The 17,500-nt window shown below is 44.2% G+C and overlaps 1 protein-coding gene across 1 annotated transcript in view; it reads right to left on the minus strand.

Moving 5' to 3' along the window:
- Positions 1-3,823, minus strand: part of LOC110504641 (fermitin family homolog 3) — a 19,440-nt gene extending 15,617 nt beyond the window's left edge. The window contains exon 1 of the mRNA XM_036970503.2: positions 3,470-3,823. The gene's annotated coding sequence lies outside the window, so the exon portion shown is untranslated. The remainder of the gene's footprint in view (positions 1-3,469) is intronic.
- Between the last annotated feature and the right edge of the window lie 13,677 nt (positions 3,824-17,500).

The raw sequence follows: 17,500 nt of genomic DNA on the forward strand, positions 1-17,500 counted from the left end.
TACCCTACCCAACCCAACCCTACCTTACCCTACCCACCCCTACCCAATTCTATCTTACCCTACCCTATCCAACCCTACCTTACCCTACCCTACCCAACCTAACCTTACCTTACCCTAACCAACCCTACCTTACCCAACCCAACTCCACCTTACCCAAACCTACCCAACCCAACCCTACCTTACACTACCCAACCCTACCTTACCCTACCCACCCCTAACCAACCTTACCGTACCCTACCAAACCCAACCTCACCCTACCCAACCCTACCCTACCCAAATCTATCTTACCCTACCCAACCCAACCCAACTCCACCTTACCCACACTACCCAACCCAACCCTACCTTACACTACCCAACCCTCCCCAACCCTACCTTACCCTACCCACCCCTACCCAACCTTACCGTACCCTACCCAACCCAACCTTACCCTACCCAACCCTACCTTACCCTACCTGACTCTACCTTACACTACCCAACCCTCCCCAACCCTACCTTACCCTACCCACCCCAACGCAACCTTACCTTACCCTACCCAACCCTACCCAACCTTACCGTACCCTACCCAACCCAACCTTACCCTACCCAACCCTACCTTACCCTACCTAACTCTACCTTACACTACCCAACCCTCCCCAACCCTACCTTATCCTACCCACCCCAACCCAACCTTACCTTACCTTACCCTACCCAACCCAACCCTACCTTACCCTACCTTACCCAACCCTACCTTACCCAACCCAACCTTACCCTACCCAACCCTACCCAACCCAACCCAACCCAACCCTACCCTACCCTACCTTACCCAACCCAACCCTACCCTACCCAACCCTACCTTACAATACCCAACCTAACTTACCCTACCCAACCCTTCCTTACCCTACCCAACCCTACCTTACCCTACCCAACCCTACCTTACCCTACCCAACCCTACCTTACCCTACCCAACCCAACCCTACCCTACCTTAACCTACCCTACCCAACCTTACCCAACCCTACCTTACCCTACCCAACCCTACCCAACCTTACCTTACCGTACCCTACCCAACCCAACCCTACCTTACACTACCCAACCCTCCCCAACCCTACCTTACCCTACCCACCCCAACCCGACCTTACCTTACCCTACCTAACCCAACACTACCTTACCCTACTTACCCTACCCAACCCAACCCAACCCAACCTTACCCTACCCAACCCAACCCTACCCTACCCTACCTTACCCAACCCAACCCAACTCTACCCTACCCAACCCTACCTTACAATACCCAACCTAACCTAACTTACCCTACCCAACCCAACCCTTCCTTACCCTACCCAACCCTACCTTACCCTACCCAACCCTACCTTACCCTACCCAACCCAACCCTACCCTATCTTAACCTACCCTACCCAACCTTACCCAACCCTACCTTACCCTACCCAACCTTACCTTACCGTACCCTACCCAACCCAACCCTACCTTACCCTACCCACCCCTACCCAATTCTATCTTACCCTACCCTATCCAACCCTACCTTACCCTACCCTACCCAACCTAACCTTACCTTACCCTAACCAACCCTACCTTACCCAACCCAACTCCACCTTACCCAAACCTACCCAACCCAACCCTACCTTACACTACCCAACCCTACCTTACCCTACCCACCCCTAACCAACCTTACCGTACCCTACCAAACCCAACCTCACCCTACCCAACCCTACCCTACCCAAATCTATCTTACCCTACCCAACCCAACCCAACTCCACCTTACCCACACTACCCAACCCAACCCTACCTTACACTACCCAACCCTCCCCAACCCTACCTTACCCTACCCACCCCTACCCAACCTTACCGTACCCTACCCAACCCAACCTTACCCTACCCAACCCTACCTTACCCTACCTGACTCTACCTTACACTACCCAACCCTCCCCAACCCTACCTTACCCTACCCACCCCAACGCAACCTTACCTTACCCTACCCAACCCTACCCAACCTTACCGTACCCTACCCAACCCAACCTTACCCTACCCAACCCTTCCTTACCCTACCTAACTCTACCTTACACTACCCAACCCTCCCCAACCCTACCTTATCCTACCCACCCCAACCCAACCTTACCTTACCTTACCCTACCCAACCCAACCCTACCTTACCCTACCTTACCCAACCCAACCTTACCCTACCCAACCCTACCCAACCCAACCCAACCCAACCCTACCCTACCCTACCTTACCCAACCCAACCCTACCCTACCCAACCCTACCTTACAATACCCAACCTAACTTACCCTACCCAACCCTTCCTTACCCTACCCAACCCTACCTTACCCTACCCAACCCTACCTTACCCTACCCAACCCTACCTTACCCTACCCAACCCAACCCTACCCTACCTTAACCTACCCTACCCAACCTTACCCAACCCTACCTTACCCTACCCAACCCTACCCAACCTTACCTTACCGTACCCTACCCTACCCTACCCAACCCAACCCTACCTTACACTACCCAACCCTCCCCAACCCTACCTTACCCTACCCACCCCTACCCAATTCTGTCTTACCCTACCCTACCCAACCCTACCTTACCTTACCCTAACCAACCCTACCTTACCCAACCCAACTCCACCTTACCCAAACCTACCCAACCCAACCCTACCTTACACTACCCAACCCTCCCCAACCCTACCTTACCCTATCCACCCCTAACCAACCTAACCTTACCCTACCCAACCCTACCTTACCCTACCCAACTCTATCTTACCCTACCCAACCCAACTCCACCTTACCCACACTACCCAACCCAACCCTACCTTACACTACCCAACCCTCCCCAACCCTACCTTACCCTACCCACCCCTACCCAACCTTACCGTACCCTACCCAACCCAACCTTACCCTACCCAACCCTACCTTACCCTACCCAACTCTATCTTACCCTACCCAACCCTACCCAACCCAACCCAACCCTACCTTACCCTAACCAACCCTACCCTACCCAACCCAACCCAACCCAACCCAACCCAACCCAACCATACCTTACCCAACACTACTCAACCCTACCCACCACCATCAAATGTCCACCCAAATATCCAACTGTGTGTGTGTGTGTGTGTGTGTGTGTGTGTGTGTGTGTGTGTGTGTGTGTGTGTGTGTGTGTGTGTGTGTGTGTGTGTGTGTGTGCATATGTATGTGTGTGCATATGTGTGTGTGTCATGTCAAGTATAGTAATAACAACATGGTATAGGTTAAGCATTCTGTAACTTAACTAGTTGTCTTGTTCTACTCACAGTACAGGAGAGTGAGAGTTTTGGCCCATCAATAGAATAGAAACCTACTGCCATTCTATTCTGTTCACATCCAAGCCTCTATCCCATCCTCCAACATCTCCTCTCTCTATCTCTCACTGAGACCCTGGGTCAAAACACTCACACACAAGACAGGTCATCTGACATAGGCTACACACTCTGGTGCATCTTACCCTCTCCACCGTCCAACATGCAGGGGATTCTGGCAACTTTATAACAAGAATACCCTCTTCCCCTTCTTCTGCTTGTTCTGCAAACTACCCTGCCTGTGACACTTCCCCTCTACGTCTCTCTGCTGGCGTGCGTCTCGAGCTGTGGTCTACGTATGATGTGTAGTACATGTGTCAGTGCTGACAAAAAAAAGGGTGTTCCTCTTTTGTCAGCTTCCGGACACCGGAAGTATGAGTGACAGTGATACTGAGTTTGTGTGTGTGTGTGTGTGTGTGTGTGTGTGTGTGTGTGTGTGTGTGTGTGTGTGTGTGTGTGTGTGTGTGTGTGTGTGTGTGTGTGTGTGTGTGTGTGTGTGTGTGTGTGTGTGTGTGTGTGTGTCAGTTATATCGACCGTATGTCAGTCTCATTGGTTGTGTGTAAGTCTGGGGATGAGAGGGGTCATCATGGGATACAAACAGTAAAGCCAGAGATTATCAACTAGATTCAGCTGCGGGCCAATTTGTTCTTGAGTAGATGGTCAGGGGGCCGGAAAATAATTACAAATAGTTTGTAGACTGAAAATTGACAGCAAGAAGCCCAAACAGATGTTATATTCAACTAAAACAAAATCATTTAAAAATTTGCTTACATTTGTATACGATCCCATAAGGAAAGTACTCAGACCCCTTCAAATCTTGTTATGTTACAGTCTAATTCTAAAATTGATTGAACATTTTTTTCCCTCTACACACAATACCCCACAATGACAAAGCAAAAACAGGTTTTAAAAAAATGTTTGTTAATTTATAAAAAAAAATAAAAAAAACTGAAATATCACATTTGCATAATACCCTAATAATACCCTAATAAATTTAGGAATCTATGTTTTTCAATTATTGCACCCACACTGCTTGCGCTCACCAACGAGCGTCTGCGTTGCCAAGGGCTAAAATAAAATAAATTCCTGCCTCTCCCATCTCCTCATTGGTTTATAGAAGCAGGTACCCACGTGCCATCTCCTCATTGGTTATACCCACGTGGGTATTTGAAAAATCAACTGTTTTGCCGGTTGTCATACTATAAAAGTGATGCCAATCATCATATAAGTTCAATTAAAAGCACCCTGCCAGTTGGGGAACCCTGCAGTACCCGACAATTGAAGGACACACACTCACAAGTAAGGGGCATTATTATATTACCCCCCGGTAAGTTGGCTGAGAACACATTCTCATTTACAGCAACAACCTTGGGAATAGTTACAAGGGAGGGGACGAGCCAATTGTAAACTGGGGATGATTAGATGACCATGGTGGTATTAATGCCAGATTGGGAATTTAGCCACACCCTTACTCTTATGATAAGGTATCTTTAGTGACGACAGAGAGTCAGGACACCCATTTAACATTCCATCTGAAAGACAGACCCACTACACAGGGCAATGTCCCCAATCACTGCCCTGTGGCATTGGGATTTTTTTTTTTAGACCAGAGGAAAGGTTGCCTCCTACTGGCCCCACAACACCACTTCCAGCAGCATCTGGTCTCCCATCCAGGGACTGATCAGGACCAACCCTGCTTAGCTTCAGAAGCAAGCCAGCAGTGGGATGCAGGGTGGTATGCTGCTTTGAAACTTGGTTGAGACATCCTTCAAAAGCTAAAGCAAGGCAGTTATACATTTCCTCTTCTCTCCTTCTCATGTTTCCTCTGTGGTCACTGACCTCAAAATAAATAGTGTACAAGAACAGATGAGGAAAGAGGAGATGAGGAAAGAGGAGATGAGGAAAAGGAGATGAGAAAAGGGAGGGGAATTCTAAGTAACATTTGCATTATTTTTATTTTCCACCCGTCTCTGTCATTAGGCTACAAATTACGTTATACAGTAAGATTTATTTTTAGCTGTTGGCCAGTAGAGGGTGGTGAGAGAGACAGAGAAACAGTAAGCTCGATATGAACAGTTTGTTTATACTCTGCATGGTGTCGTATAACACAACAAGACAGACAGACATTCCTTTTATGGTCATGCCGTATATAGGTCATAAATCTCCCCTCCTATTTGGTACATTCCATGCGTCATTGTTTACAGCAAAATGACACATGCCAAGTTTTTCTTCCTCCGTATTCAAACTGAATAAAAGTGCTTTATATAACGAAAACGAAACTAACTACCGAGCTGAATACACACCTGAAACTAACGTTGTAGTTCTGTGGCGGTTTGACTTCGGTATCACACTCACATAATTTCATTTTAAATATCAACTCTCTCTTCACGTTTTAAAGCCGTTGGTCATCTTTCCCGTAGTGGTGACTTTTATACTAGTGATATTGTTGTGCACCAAATTTAGAATATTTTCGGTGTTGCAAATCGTCAGGTGCATTCGCTGGTGCGAAGTGGGCATTATTATGTTACTAAGTAATAACATAACATTACTAGTAAAAACTTAATTATAACAACATTAATTATTAATAACATAGCGTTACTTAGTAATATCATTACTTAGTAATAACGTAACATACTAGTAATAAGTAAGACAGCACTACTTAAAGGAATTACATCTTAGGTAACGTTACTTATAGTAATAATAAGTGGCATTTGTTATAGTACAACATATTGTGTATGTCCTGAGGCCTCGGGACTCTCTATGCGACAAATCACTGTGAAATGAGAAGTATTATTGTACTGATAGAGTTTTGACTCTAACCAAGACAGGCTATGGCCTGAGGGTTGATACGTTATCGTGATCGTGATCCCATCATAATCAGGTCACAGTTAACCTGATTACCCACCCAAATTTATAATTCCTCCATTTTGGGAAATAATGCTCTGGGAGTTTGTTGAAAACCGTATCTTCCGTTGTGTGTGTGTGTGTGTGTGTGTGTGTGTGACTCTACTGTACTGTACTCAGAGTGACCCCCAGAGAGCTTATAAAGAGCTTATGCTTATGCTGTACTTCTGTTGTTGAACTAACCACCCTGACCCCTGACCCTGTGGTCTTCTCAGTTTCCAGCAAGAGATCGCCCTACTGGCTGTCTGCAGGGCCTCTCCTAGGGCCTTTTTTAAACTATAGTATTAACTGATCAGAATTGTATTTATTATGTGTAATTTAGAAATAAGTTAATATGATACAATAAACTGGTTTCTCAGTGCCATTTGTGTGTTGTGTAACTTTCCACCTCCAGATGGCAGTAAAGTCAAGTGTATCATGCTATATCAGCCTGAAGTTGCTTTGTGAGCATAGCTAGACTTTAATCATCCGTACTTTGTTTGTCATTCATTTAGCATCACAGTGTGTGGTGTGTCCAGTCCAACATCAAAATAGCTACTTGATAATCAGGTTTAGCATAGAAAATGATGTTTCTTCATTGGTCATTTAGTGTCAACCATCATAAAACATCATGGCCGTCGATGTGGTGCTGTGTGAATAACTAATCTCTCATTAACATCATGTTGGCTCCAACATCAGAGCCAGCAGCCTGTATTTTTTACAAGGCTTTTTATAGAGTCCCACTCTCACTATGAAAAGTGCCACTGAATAACAAGTGAAACAGAGCTGTAAACAACCCCTGGAGGAAAGGGGACAGGCAGAGCAAGGTGAGGGAACGAGACGGGCTGACTGAGGGTGTGTCCCAAACCAAATGGCACCCTATTCCCTATATAGCGCCGTACTTTTGGCCAGACAAATGTGGACACTAGTATTGTGCACAGCAAAAGTAGTGCACTATGTAATGAATAGGGTAGGATTTTGGACAAAGCTACAGTGAGAAAGAAGTAACAGAGAGAGGGATCAAGGAGACCTTTCCTGAGTATCTCTGTCACTATGGTAACCAGAGTTTGGTCGGGGGAGGGGGGGGGGGTGGCACACAGAACCACACACGAGCATCACTTCATTCACTGTGCTGCTGATCGATCAGTAGAGAGGGCGAGAGGATAGGGGAGGACTGTTTATGTAGTTTGTGTCGTTCTCAATAAAGATTGGATTTACAGTAACTCCCCCACCCCACCCACTCCCACCCCTTCACCCCTTTACTGCTGCTGGCTCCTGCATTCTCCTATAAAACACTGCAAACATAAAAACCCACAAGCACTTAAGAGCTGTCTTAGTGATGGGGAGGAGGGCGGATTGGAGGGTAAAACATCCTTTTCTTTACACCCCTCAATCACTCCATCCGGCCTCAGCGGAGAGAGAGAAAGAGATTGAGGGGAGGATATATTGTCTCTGATGGGCTATTTGATTAAGATGGATTACGCAATGAATTGTGAATTGTCATTGGACTGATGAGGTGAATGTGTGAGGTGCCCAACTCTATACTCTGGTAAAGTCAACAAGCTTTTAGTTTTGTAGTTGTTTTAAATTGCATTTATTTATTTATTTTATTTGAATTAAACCCACAGCTCAATTTAGACTACCTGCTGTCAGACAGTTTGAGTTATGGGAGGTATGGGTAGGGGCTAAATGTTCTCGTTGATTAGATTCCCTGGTCTCCAGCCTCTTAGGGGGTGTGAGAGATAAGAGTCCCCTGGTTGCCGTGGTGAACCCTCACTGTCACTGTGGCAGCAGTAGCTAAGATACAAGATAAACGCCAATCCCGTCGGTCCAGGACAGGCAGGCGGGCAGGCAGGCAGGCAGGCGCAGAGCAGCTGTGTTTCAACCTCAATGCCTAAACACTGTAACACACACACACACACACACACACACACACACACACACACACACACACACACACACACACACACACACACACACACACACACACACACACACACACACACACACACACACACACACACACACACACAGAGTGAGTTAAAGTGATTTCCACTGCTTCCCTCTCAGTGAAGGGAGGTAATCTACAGCAAAGGCCCCACAGGTAGACTACCTCCCTACTTATCTACACTGTACTTAGGGCTACTGTTTTCATCACTGGCTGCTGGTTATCCTATACCTCTGGCTGTAGGTGTTATAACGGACTGTTATCTCTACTCTACTGGCTGCTGGCTGGCCTATATCTTTGGCTGTAGGTGTTATAACGGACTGTTATCTCTACTCTACTGGCTGCTGGCTGGCCTATATCTCTGGCTGTAGGTGTTATAACTGACTGTTATCTCTACTCTACTGGCTGCTGGCTGGCCTATATCTCTGGCTGTAGGTGTTATAACGGACTGTTATCTCTACTCTACTGGCTGGATGGCCTATATCTCTGGCTGTAGGTGTTATAACGGACTGTTATCTCTACTCTACTGGCTGGATGGCCTATATCTCTGGCTGTAGGTGTTATAACGGACTGTTATCTCTACTCTACTGGCTGGATGGCCTATATCTTTGGCTGTAGGTGTTATAACGGACTGTTATCTCTACTCTACTGGCTGCTGGATGGCCTATATCTTTGGCTGTAGGTGTTATAACGGACTGTTATCTCTACTCTACTGGCTGCTGGTTATCCTATATCTCTGGCTGTAGGTGTTATAACTGACTGCTATCTCTACTCTACTGGCTGCTGGTTATCCTATACCTCTGGCTGTAGGTGTTATAACTGACTGCTATCTCTACTCTACTGGCTGCTGGCTGGCCTATATCTCTGGCTGTAGGTGTTATAACGGACTGTTATCTCTACTCTACTGGCTGGATGGCCTATATCTCTGGCTGTAGGTGTTATAACTGACTGCTATCTCTACTCTACTGGTTGCTGGTTATCCTATATCTCTGGCTGTAGAAGATAGAAATAGAAATAGGCCTATAACAGTTAGGATCAGCTTTATCTCCCCATTTAAATAAAGGACAAACCGTGGCTGCCGTCCAAGCAATGGGAACCTCCCCAGAAAGGAGGGACAGGTTTAAAAGGTTAGAGATAGGCTTGGTGATGATAGGGGCACCAACATAAAGAAGAAAGGGTCTAAGCCATCTGACCCAGATGGCTTTTTGGAGTCACCTTTAAGGAGCTCCTCGGACTCAGTGACCGCCTTCAGGGAGAAACTTTGTAGCGTGGCAGGGGAAAAAGAGGGAGGATCATTGGGGGAAGTCGTATTAGAAGGTGTGGGAGATTAAGAAATGTTGGACGGGCAAGGAGGCATGACTGAGTCAAATAGGAATCCTGACTTAACGAAGTTGTGATTAAAGAGCTCAGCCATGTGCTTCTTGTCAATAACAACCACATCATCAACATTAAGGGAAGTTGTGAGAAGGAGGGTTTATTCTCCAGGTCTTTTACCGTTTTCCGGAACTTCTTGGTGTTAGACCAACAGAGAGGGAACTGCTCCTTAAAGTAACTAACATTGGCCTTCCAGATAGCCTGAGTGCATTTATTTCTCATTTGTCTGAACGATAGCTAGTCAGCCTGAGCATGCGTGTCCCGAGCCTTTCGCCAAATGCAATTCTTGAGGTGGAGTAACTCTGCAAGATTACGATCGAACCAGGGGCTGAAACTGTTTTTAATTCTCATTTTCTTTATGTGGGCGTGTTTGTTAACAATACCACTGAAAATATTAAAAAAGAAGGTCCAAGCGTCTTCAACAGAGGGGATCAAGCTAATTCTATACCATTTTACAGAGGCCAGATCATGAAGGAAGACTTACTCATTAAAGTTTTTTAGCAAGCGTCTATGACCAATCAGGACAGGTAATTTCACTGAGCAGCCATTACGAACACTAAGGTCATTACACAAAACACCAGACTGATACCTATCATGATTATTTGTCAGGATCACATTAAGGAGAGTAGCCTTTTCTGGGTGTTTGGAGTCATACCTTGTGAGATTGGTAATAATCTGAGAAAGATTTAGGGAGTCCCATTGCTTTAGGACTTGGTCAGGTGGTTTAAGCATGTCCCAGTATAGGTCACCTAGCAGGACAAATTCAGACTTAGTGTAAGGGGCCAGGAGAGAGCTTAGGGCAGGTAGGGTACAGGCCGGTGCTGATGGAGGACGATAGCACCTAGCAACAGTCAACAAAGAGCTATTTGAAAGTTTAATGCTTAAAACCAGCAAATCAAATTGTTTGGGGACAGACTTGGTGGACGCACCCACCTCTGGAAAATCTTCTTGCCGAAAAAGGTTATGACCAGAAAGGTTAATTTAACATCAGTGTTCAAAACACTCTTCCTTAACCATGTCTCAGTAATGACCAACACATCTGGATTGGAGCTGTGAACCCACACTTTCATTGATCAATTTGATGTTTTTATGTTAAAACCCATTTTATGTTAAAACCCAGGCTTTTACGAGAGCAGGAATCCGTGAAGCAGATATCAGAGCAGAAACCAGAATTGGGGCTGTAGATGGGCCAGGGTGTACATGCACATTTCCAGATATCATCAACAGTAATACTATCAAGGCACGGCAGAGGACAGGGAGAGATCTGTGTTGATTTATGACATGTGAATGTGCATTAGATGGCCACAAGATCATATTATACAGCAATTATATCAGGTAACATGAATACAAAGGTGGCGAAAGGTGGTTAGAATAGGATGGGAGGCCAAAAGTCTGTGTAACCAATAGAGAGTCAGAGTCATGAGTGCGGGAACAAACATAGTCTGTCAGACGGTTGGGTAAACAAGAAAGTTCATAGTCAACAAAGCATGCAGGAGTCGAGGCAAATAGCAAAATGCACAACAACAAAAATATATATAAATTTCAACTAGCCATTGTAAGTCACTCTCCCCAGCAGTGCGTGTGTGCTGGAGGTTGTAGGTATTGTAACTGACTGCTATCTCTGCTGTGGTTTCTGTAGTGACTTCAGGCTTTTTCTGTCAGTTTTAGTTAGTGTATCTCTAACTGTGAATTCTCTACTGTAGGCCAACTGTATCCACACTGTAGTTAGGAAGTTTGTCTGTCGACCCACATGCACACACGCACACACATTCCGCTCGGTCGGACCACCATCAGCAACCACTGCAATGCTGAAGCACTCCAAAACAGACAGACAAATTATCCCAGAATAATTTACAGCAGTCTGATTTATATTTCATTTAAATGTTTGACATTGACAAGTTAACAGGAGCCCCCAGAGTCAATCCCTAATGACCGGTATGTAGGTAAACAAAAAGTGAATGAGTTTGCAGATTGCCCATTCATAGCAATTATTTCTCCCCTCTGTAAAGGCTTCCCACCCCCCAATCAATCGCCACTTTAGCTCGAATGGAGGAAGTGAGAGCCTCATTAGCCTGATTGGCCCAGTGCAATGTGGAAATTTCAGAAAGGAGTCGGTCTGCTCATCAGCACAGTGCTCATCAAGGCTGCGTTCATTAAGGCTGAGTTTATCAAGGCTGCATGCTTTGTTGTGTGTTCAACTGAGCTAGGCCTGTTTATTTTTTATTTTATTGAACCTTTATTTAACTAGGCAAGTCAGTTAATAACAAAACCTTCTTTACAATGACGGCCTAACAAAAGGCAAAAGGCGTCCAACAGGAAAGGGATAAAAAAAAATATATATATATATATATATATAGTACAAAACACACATCACGACAAGCTTATAGCTTAATTAGTATGTTCTAGGGCTGTCCCCGACAAAAAAAACTATCTTGGTCAACCGAAAGTCGACTGTTCTTTCGACCAATCGATTGGTCAACATTTTTAAACATGCATTTTTCCGTATACAGACACACCCTATGTGTTTTGAATCAAATCAACTATATGCACTGACCTTGTCTGATGCTTTAAGCCAGGGGTCACCAACCTTTTCTGAGTCAGGCTCACTTTCGCAACCTTTTGGTTACTGGCCCAACGATCTAACCACTAGGTTATAGACCATGTGTTGTATTACTTGTGAGGAACAGCTGAGTGAGCATAATAATTTGCTTTGTTTTTACTGGCCTGATGACCTGCATCTGGTCAGTCTGAGGGGCAGGAGGGAGCAGTGACGAGGTTGCCTCTCACCCGACTCACCGTCCCTCATCTCTCCCTCCTTCTACTGAGAAAAAGGTACAGTCTTCCAGCTGATGGCGAAACTTAGGTCACACTGCATTACTTGTGCCTCATGCACCAATTCATGTTGTTACTCTCTCCTATGACCAGAGAAAGTGAAATATTCCTTGACATAAAAAAATACACAAGCAGCAAATAATATCACAAGCTATCGTGTTGATGGTGCTGAATAACAATTTAAACATGTACTTACTCATAAAAACAGCAGCTCTTTGCTCTCTCTTGTCATAGTTTTAAAAGTCTTGAAATCTCACATTATCAACATTGCTGGAGGTCATAGGCTTATTTTTGCAGTCTACGGCGCAAGGAAACTGCAGACACGGTGATCTGCGATATCTGATTGGCCAGTGGTAGGCCTATAGCTCCCGAATGGCTTCAGAGTGGCGCAGCGGTCTAAGGCAATGCATCTCAGTGCTAAATGCGTCAGTACAGACCCTGGTTTGATTCCAGGCTGTATCACAACCGTCCGTGATTGGGAGTCCCATAGGACGGTTTTGCCCAGCAAATTTGCCCAGCATATTAGCTGAGGTAGGCCGTCATTGTAAATTCGAATTTCTTCTTAACTGACTTTCCTAGTTAAATAAAGCATAAATTTAAAAAATCAAAATAAATATATAATAACTTTGGACACATGAAATGGTTCAAAATTGGAAAACTTTGCCTTCCTGGCACTAGGGCTGCTGAATCAAGTGCTTCTACTGTCAACAGCGCGAAACAAATAAAAAAATAGGAACGCAAGGCTTTATCCTAGGGGTTTGTACATACAGTGCCTTGCGAAAGTATTCGGCCCCCTTGAACTTTGCGACCTTTTGCCACATTTCAGGCTTCAAACATAAAGATATAAAACTGTATTTTTTTGTGAAGAATCAACAACAAGTGGGACACAATCATGAAGTGGAACGACATTTATTGGATATTTCAAACTTTTTTAACAAATCAAAAACTGAAAAATTGGGCGTGCAAAATTATTCAGCCCCTTTACTTTCAGTGCAGCAAACTCTCTCCAGAAGTTCAGTGAGGATCTCTGAATGATCCAATGTTGACGTAAATGACTAATTACCTCGACTTACCTGTACCCCTGCACATTGACTCTCTACCGGTGTCCCCTGGATATAGCCTCGTTACTGTTATTTTATTGTGTTACTTTTTATTTTATGTTTTACTTTAGTTTATTTAGTAAATATTTTCTTAGCCTTATTTCTTGAACTGCATTGTTAAGGGCTTGTAAGTAAGCATTTCATGGTAGGTCTACACCTGTTGTATTCGGCGCATGTGACAATATTGTAGATGATAAATTATAAGAATTAATGGTATATGGTCTACTGGGGATCAATGTAATGGGGAATTGATAGACACTAACAATCAAATGCAAACAATTCACACAATGAAGTTATGAAGGGGCGGCAGGTAGCCTAGTGGTTAGAGTGTTGGGCCAGTAACTAAATGGTTGCTAGATTGAATCCCTAAACTGACAAGGTAAAAATCTGACGTTCTGCCCCTGAACAAGGCATTTAACCCACTGTTCCTAGGCTGTCATTGTAAATAATCTATTTTTCTTAACTGACTTGACTAGGAAAATAAAGGTTAAAAAATAATAATAATTGAAACAAAGAATGTGCTCAAATTGGTGGAGAGAACGCATTCTGGAGAGAGATTAATGCTTGATCCGAAAATGTGGTCGAAGGCGCAGTATGGATGGTGTGACGCAATTGCAGAGCCTCTGGAGGCATGCAGAGGCCAAATTAAGTACAGCATTGCCATGTGCCTTCCAAATTTTGTAACAATGCGGAGAGCTCCATATAGCTCCGCATTGACATGATAGGTTGACAGTAGATGGCGGGCGGGAGGTCCTGTATGAACACAAACTCACTTCCTTGACAACTTAATTCACATCAACTTTGCTCAGCAGATCTGCGCTACTCCGCAAAGCGCAAGAAGTATGAATGCCCTGACTTCTGCAGAGGCCATATCACCGTAAATTCAGCGTGACCAATGCAGGGGTGGGATTGACCATGGAGCACCTTTCAGCCACACTCCCCTTCTTCTTGGACTGTGCCATCCCCCATCCTCTGCAATGGATTAAAGGCACTGCATGGCCAATCTGTTTTTATGGTGATATGGCCTCTGCAGAAGTCAGGGCATTCATACTTCTTGTGCTTTGCAGCGCAGTGCAGAGCTGTTGTGAAGGAAACCAACTAATTTACCATTCATTACTACCTCACAAGTTCTACTCAATGCCTGTGTTTCACTACTTATTTATTACATATATGAATGGTAATTCAGGCTCTCAACTAGTTTTTTGAAATCACCCACTGATATTTGTGTATGTTTTTTCTTTCAGCGTTAAAACTAAATGGAGACTTGTCCGAATCTGGCTATGGGATGTAGGGGGGAAAGTGGGAGGGCATAGCAACATGACAAAGACAGCCTACTTTACTATACTCAAGGGGAGGGAGAGACCAATAGCTAGACTTTGTTTTAAAGTTCTTGTTTTGGATCAAAATGGGGCTTAGGTGGTGGACGTGGCATGGGCGTGGCCAATTGTGCGCTCGCCGACCGAAGAAGCCCTCCTGTTGGCCGTGGTGACAAAATGTTGCTGTTTTAAAGAAAAGGTCTGCAATTCTACACATTTTGCCATGTGGCGGAGATGCAATGTTGCAGCTTTAAAGCTAATTTACTGCAATTCTACACATTTTGCCATGTGGCGGAGATACAATGTTGCAGCTTCAAAGCTAATTTACTGCAATTCTACACATTTTGCTATGTGGCGGAGATGCAATGTTGCAGCTTTAAAGCTAATTTACTGCAATTCTACACATTTTGCCATGTGGCGGAGATGCAATGTTGCAGCTTTAAAGCTAATTTACTGCAATTCTACACATTTTGCTATGTGGCGGAGATGCAATGTTGCAGCTTTAAAGCTAATTTACTGCAATTCTACACATTTTGCTATGTGGCGGAGATGCAATGTTGCAGCTTTAAAGCTAATTTACTGCAATTCTACACATTTTGCCATGTGGCGGAGATGCAATGTTGCAGCTTTAAAGCTAATTTACTGCAATTCTACACATTTTGCCATGTGGCGGAGATACAATGTTGCAGCTTTAAAGCTAATTTCCTGCAATTCTACACATTTTGCTATGTGGCGGAGATGCAATGTTGCAGCTTTAAAGCTAATTTACTGCAATTCTACACATTTTGCCATGTGGCGGAGATACAATGTTGCAGCTTTAAAGCTAATTTCCTGCAATTCTACACATTTTGCTATGTGGCGGAGATGCAATGTTGCAGCTTTAAAGCTAATTTCCTGCAATTCTACACATTTTGCCATGTGGCGGATTTACAATGTTACAGCTTTAAAGCTAATTTACTGCAATTCTACACATTTTGCCATGTGGCGGAGATACAATGTTGCAGCTTTAAAGCTAATTTACTGCAATTCTACACATTTTGCCGTGGCTTATGCTATTTGAGTGACTCAAACATTATAACAAAATGGACACATTATTAGCCTATCCAGTCCAAGTGCAAATACAAGGCATGGAAGGGCGAGTGGTCGAGAAGGCGAGTCTCAAGTCCGAGTCACCAATGGTCGAGTCCAAGTCGAGTCACAAGTACTCGGGACTCGAGTACTACAACACTGCTGATGACCATAACCAATATTGCCACAACCTACATGGATAATATTGTGATCGATGCTCTCATCTCCGTTCAACCCCTTCGGCATGCTGGACCTGTCTTGCTAATTCTTAGAGCTAGCAAACCCTCTTCAGAGATGATAAACAGCTCTCCTGATGCTGAAGCAGTGTGTGTGTCCCCTGTGTGTACACACACACACACACACACACACACACACATACACTTACCGTGAGGTCTGATACCAAGCATGAGGTCTGATACCAACAGGCTCAGAGAAAATGTCTATCTACAAGCCATCAAAACTGGACTGACCACCTGCTCTGATTCTCCGCACCTTAGCACACATGCCCTTACTCACAAACAAACACACACACACGCACGCGCACGCACGCACGCATGCACGCACGCACGCACACACACACACACACACACACACACACACATACACACACACACACACTCACACAGGTATGCAGTACACTCACCCACACACAACTATATACATCAATGCCAGAGTCTTATTATGATTTCTAAATACTGCACAATTTAAACACTTGCCCCCCCCGAATCCCTCCTTCCCCAAAACACGTGTAAATATTGGACTATAAATTGCGCCTTCCTGTATTATACTGATGCTAAAAGGTTCATTCTATTCTACTGAGCCTTTTACTGATGTTCCTATTCTTCTGTTTTATTATTTCTAGTAGTTTGCATTGTGGTAGCGCTGAGCGATTAGTGCTTTTTGATGGTAGTGACTGTCTATTACTGCTTATCACTTATTAACCATAATTTATTCACATTACTTTACTTTAATACCTTAGTTCAGTTGTTGTGTACTGTATATTACATTTATTTTATTTGATGACTTAATTATTTAATTCCAAGTCATCTAATCTCTATAGAGCTGCTGCCTATGCTGTCTGACAAAATCACTATTTTAGTAGTTCTTAAAAGTAAATCAGGCATACTTTTGACTGATGAATGCCAACTATCAATCACTTAGATAATGTATTTTCAGGTAGAGATACCTCGTGAAGCAACTGCTCTCTATCCCTTTCGATTGCACATCTACTGTTTCTTCTCTCCCTCTCTGGTCTGTGAGAGAAGAAGGCACACAATGGATTATGGTCATTGCAGTTAAATGCGGCGTTTTCTGCTCTAACCTATATAGAATATTGGCCTGTTGGAAACTACTTACTCCCTACTACAATGAGGGAAAAAAGTATTTGATCTCCTGCTGATTTTGTACGTTTGCCCACTGACAAAGAAATTATCAGTCCATAATTTTAATGGCAGGTTTATTTGAACAGTGAGAGACAACAACAAAAAGTAACAACAAACAAATCCAGAAAAATGCATGTCAAAAATGTTATAAATTGATTTGCATTTTAATGGGGGGAAAAAGTATTTGACCCCTCTGCAAAACACGACTTAGTACTTGGTGGCAAAACCCTTGTTGGCAATCACTGAGGTCAGACGTTTCTTGTAGTTGGCCAC

Source organism: Oncorhynchus mykiss, chromosome 25, assembly GCF_057628025.1.
Source record: "Oncorhynchus mykiss isolate SJ-2025 chromosome 25, ASM5762802v1, whole genome shotgun sequence".
In the NCBI taxonomy this organism is placed as follows: domain Eukaryota; kingdom Metazoa; phylum Chordata; class Actinopteri; order Salmoniformes; family Salmonidae; genus Oncorhynchus; species Oncorhynchus mykiss.